The 5,407-nt window shown below is 41.1% G+C and overlaps 1 non-coding gene across 1 annotated transcript; it reads right to left on the minus strand.

Annotated features, from left to right (window-relative positions):
• Nucleotides 1-346: 346 nt before the first annotated feature.
• Nucleotides 347-453, minus strand: LOC131654346 (small nucleolar RNA R71). The gene has a single exon (XR_009299387.1). It is a non-coding gene; the product is annotated as a small nucleolar RNA R71 (small nucleolar RNA).
• Between the last annotated feature and the right edge of the window lie 4,954 nt (nucleotides 454-5,407).

Raw genomic sequence — 5,407 nt, forward strand, 5'->3', positions numbered from 1 at the left:
TGCCGCTCCTTCGCGCGCTGAACCGCATTCAAGTATCGCACCACCTGCGATTGAAGCGAACAATTTCGAGCTGAAACCTTCACTGGTCCAAGCTGTTCAACAGAATCAATTCTCTGGAAGCCCTGTAGACGACCCCAATCTCCATTTATCTGTGTTCGTGCAATACGCCGACACTATCAAAGCCAACAACGTTAGTTCCGAAGCTATTCGATTACGCCTTTTTCCTTTCTCCTTGAGAGATAGAGCGAGAGCGTGGCTTCAATCCCTGCCTTCCAATTCCATAACTACGTGGGACGAATTGAAGAGAGTATTCTTAGCAAGATACTTTCCGCCTAGCAAAACTGCTATGCTTAGAGGTCAAATCAACGGATTTACCCAGAAAGATAACGAATCGCTTTTCGAAGCTTGGGAACGTTACAAGGACATGCTTAGAATATGCCCTCATCATGGACTCGAACCATGGCTGATCATCCATACCTTTTATGGTGGTCTCTTATATAACACTAAAATGACTATAGATGCCGCTGCTGGCGGAGCATTAATGGACAAACCCCATGATGAAGCATACAAACTCATAGAGAACATGGCACAAAACCATTACCAATGGGGAGGAGAACGCGCCGCTCTAGAGAAAGCCCAAACCAAAGGAGGAATGTACGAAATTAGTGGTATAGACCGCGTTAACGCTAAAGTAGACGCTTTAACTCAAAAGATCGAGAATTTGACCATCACTCCTTCAGCCACCGCTGCCGCTGTAGCACCTAACTGCGAGATTTGTGGATTGACTGGGCATGTAGTTGCTGAATGCCAACTCTTGACTGGAGTCCCATCTGATCAAGTAAATTACGCTCAAGGAAACCCTTATTCTAACACGTACAACCCTGGATGGAAAAACCACCCGAACTTTTCTTATAAGAACAACAATGCGTTGTACGCGCCTGGATAAGCACCTGCTGTACCACCTGGCTACCAAAAAGCGCCTGTAGCTGCTCAAAACACCCCTAGGAAGTCAAACCTAGAAATCATGATGGAGAACTTCATAGCTTCCCAACAACAAACCAATAAAGACTTCCTGAATCAAAACATCCACAATAGCGAGCAACTAAAACAACTATCGAACAAAGTAGATGCTTTAGCTACGCATAACAAAATGTTAGAAACTCAAATCTCACAAGTAGCTCAACAACAAGCACCTACTGCTGCCCCTGCTGGCACGTTTCCTGCTCAACCACAACCTAATCCTAAAGGACATGCGAACGCGATAACACTACGAAGTGGAACTAATTACGATGGACCCATAGATCCTAGAACCCAAAACGTACCCATGTCACAACAAGAGCCAAAGGAAACCCAAAAGAAAACAACCGACGAACAAACTGCTAAGACTGATGAGAACAATAACGAAGTGGAACCCGAAAAAGAGAAACCTTATGTTCCACCACCACCTTACAAGCCACCAATTCCTTACCCTCAAAGATTAGCCAAATCAAAAACCGAAGCGCAATTTAAAAGATTTGTAGAACTTCTGAAGCAATTAAACATAACCATACCATTCACAGAAGCCATAACTGAGATGCCTTCGTACGCTAAGTTCTTAAAAGAAATCTTATCAAACAAAAAGAAACTCGAGGATAACGAAACTATAACGCTTACCGCTGAATGTAGCGCTATCATCCAAAACAACATGCCTCCAAAACTGAAAGACCCTGGTAGTTTCTCTATACCCTGCGTAATTGGAAAAACCATCATAGAGAAAGCCTTGTGCGATTTAGGAGCTAGTGTTAGTTTGATGCCTCTTTCGACCTGTAAGAAACTCAATCTAGGTGAGCTTAAAGCAACAAGAATGTCTCTTCAACTAGCAGACCGTTCAGTCAAATATCCTGTAGGAATGTTAGAGAATATCCCTGTTCGTGTAGGTCAATTCTACATCCCGACTGACTTCATCATTATGGATATCCAAGAAGATTCTAACATCCCGATCATTTTAGGAAGACCATTTTTAGCGACCGCTGGTGCAATTATAGATGTAAAGCGAGGAAAGCTTACTTTCGAAGTAGGAGAAGAGAAAATAGAATTTATCCTTTCCCAATTCCTAAAAGCACCTTCTATAATTGACACATGCTGTTATGCTGACATAATCGACGACTGTGTCAAGGAAATAAAATCCGAACCAAATAAGGAAACCGAAACCCTAAGAATTCCTATGCCGCCAATTTTTGAAGATGACAACTGGCGTGAGGAATATCAAGATAACCACCTGAGTGAATGCTTAGCTTTAACCCCTGATCCTATACCTGGACCAAAGAAACCTGCTATAGAGCTGAAGACACTTCCTACCGATCTTAGATACGAATTTCTAGACGAAGAACTAAACCGACCAGTTATAGTGAACGCCAACTTGGGACGAACCGAGACTGAAAAATTACTTAATGTCCTAAGAAAATACCCTACCGCTTTAGGATACAACATATCAGATCTGAAAGGTATAAGCCCTTCTCTGTGTATGCACCGCATTATGCTCGAAGACGATAGTAAAACCTCTAGGGAACATCAAAGGCGAATAAATCCTATTATGAGCGATGTGGTTAAAAAGGAAATCCAAAAACTGCTAGAAGCTGGAATAATATATCCTATATCTGATAGTAAATGGGTTAGCCCTGTTCACGTCGTACCAAAGAAAGGAGGAGTCACTGTAATCACTAACGCAAAAGGAGAATCTGTAGCACAACGTACCCAAACTGGATGGAGGATGTGCATTGACTATAGGAAGCTAAATAAAGCTACCCGAAAAGACCATTTCCCTTTACCTTTCATAGATCAAATGCTCGAACGCCTAGCTAAACACTCACATTTTTGTTATCTGGATGGATACTCCGGATTTTTCCAAATTCCTATCCACCCTGACGACCAAGAGAAGACCACATTCACCTGTCCTTATGGTACATTCGCCTATAGACGAATGCCTTTTGGACTCTGCAATGCACCCGCGACCTTCCAAAGATGCATGATGGCAATATTTGCCGACTTCCTAGATGGAATAATGGAGGTCTTTATGGACGACTTCTCTGTCTGTGGAGGAAGTTTTGAAACATGTTTAGAAAACCTTGAAATGGTGCTTAAACGATGCGTAAGCGTAAACCTAGTCCTTAATTGGGAAAAATGCCATTTCATGGTTCGACAAGGAATTGTACTTGGACACATCGTATCCGATAGAGGAATCGAAGTTGATAAAGCAAAAATCGAAATTATCGAAAACCTTCAACCTCCCAAAACCGTTAGAGAAATAAGAAGTTTTCTGGGACATGCTGGTTTTTACCGACGCTTCATTAAGGATTTCTCTAAAATAACCAAACCCTTAACTGAACTACTCATGAAAGACGCCGAATTTGTTTTCACCGATAAATGCACTGAAGCATTTCAAACGCTTAAACAAGCATTGATCTCTGCGCCAATTATGCAACCTCTCGACTGGAATGAGCCTTTCGAAATAATGTGTGACGCAAGTGATTATGCTGTAGGAGCCGTTCTAGGACAAAGAAAGGATAAGAAACTACATGTCATATATTATGCGAGTAGAACCCTAGACGAAGCTCAGATGAATTATGCCACGACAGAAAAAGAACTATTAGCTGTCGTATTCGCATTAGACAAATTCCGTTCTTACCTGGTAGGAGCCAAAATAATCATATACACTGACCACGCCGCCATTAGGTACCTCCTAACCAAAAAGGACGCTAAACCAAGACTTTTGAGATGGATCTTGTTACTACAAGAATTCGACCTGGAAATTAAAGATAAGAAAGGCACTGAAAATGTCGTAGCAGATCACCTCTCTCGATTGGAAAATCTGAAACCCGAACAAGTACCAATTGACGATGATTTCCCTTATGAAAGACTCATCGCCCAATTAGAAGCAAATGAATTCGAACCATACCATCCAAACTCTGAAACCGAGAAATTAGCTGAAATAGCTTTAGCCCGATCTGACGCACCTTGGTATGCAGATTTCGTAAATTACCTAGCTGCTGGTGTGCTTCCTCCTGATCTAAGCTACCAACAGAAAAAGAAATTCTTCCATGACCTAAAACATTACTATTGGGACGACCCACTCCTTTTCAAAAGAGGCCCCGATGGAATCTTTAGACGTTGTGTACCCGAGGAAGAGATAAGAAGCATAATAACACACTGTCATTCTGCACCGTGTGGAGGACACCATAGCACATCTAGAACCTGCGCCAAAATCCTTCAATCTGGACTTTTCTGGCCCAACCTGTGGAAAGACGTCTATTTTGCTGTACTAAGCTGTGATAGATGCCAACGAACTGGAAACATTTCAAGACGCGATGAAATGCCTCAAAAAGGCATTCTAGAAGTAGAAATATTTGACGTCTGGGGAATAGACTTCATGGGACCGTTTCCGTCATCGTTTGGAAATCAATATATACTCGTAGCCGTCGACTATGTTTCAAAATGGATAGAAGCTATCGCCTCTCCTACAAACGATACACGAGTAGTTATTAAACTTTTCAAAAACGTCATCTTTCCTAGGTTCGGTGTGCCAAGATTGGTAATTAGCGATGGTGGTTCCCATTTCATTTCAAGAATACTTGAGAAACTCCTTCGAAAATATGGAGTAAATCATCGAATAGCCACACCATATCATCCACAAACAAGCGGTCAAGTAGAAGTATCTAACCGTGAAATAAAACAAATATTAGAGAAAACTGTTGCTATATCGAGGAAAGATTGGTCAACCAAGCTAAATGAAGCTTTATGGGCTTATAGAACAGCTTTCAAAACTCCAATAGGAACTACCCCATTCAAACTCGTTTATGGAAAATCATGCCACCTACCAGTAGAGCTAGAACATAAAGCCTATTGGGCCATTAAGAACTTAAACCTAAACTACACTGCCGCTGGTGAGAAACGACTTCTAGACATAAACGAATTAGAAGAACTTAGACAAGACGCTTACGAAAACGCCAAAATCTATAAAGAGCGAACGAAAAAATGGCACGACAAGCGTATATCTAGGAAAAATTTTAGCATAGGCGATAAAGTGCTCTTATTTAATTCTAGGCTAAAATTATTTCCTGGTAAGTTACGATCTAGATGGTCTGGCCCTTTCGAAGTAACTAACATATTTCCGAGTGGAGCGATAGAAATCAAAGGCGAAACCGTCAAACCTTTTGTCGTAAATGGGCAACGTCTTAAGTATTACCATCATCTCGAATACGATGAAAACATCGAAGTTTTTAAACTTGACGAACTGCCCGTTTTTTCGAAAAAATAGTTTTCTATTTTTAAATCGTCGAGCTTACGACATTAAACAAAGCGCTTGGTGGGAGACAACCCACATTTATTTATTCTTCTATTTTATTTTATTAGAACTTTAATTTTTCTATAT

Source organism: Vicia villosa, linkage group LG2, assembly GCF_029867415.1.
Source record: "Vicia villosa cultivar HV-30 ecotype Madison, WI linkage group LG2, Vvil1.0, whole genome shotgun sequence".
Classification (NCBI taxonomy): domain Eukaryota; kingdom Viridiplantae; phylum Streptophyta; class Magnoliopsida; order Fabales; family Fabaceae; genus Vicia; species Vicia villosa.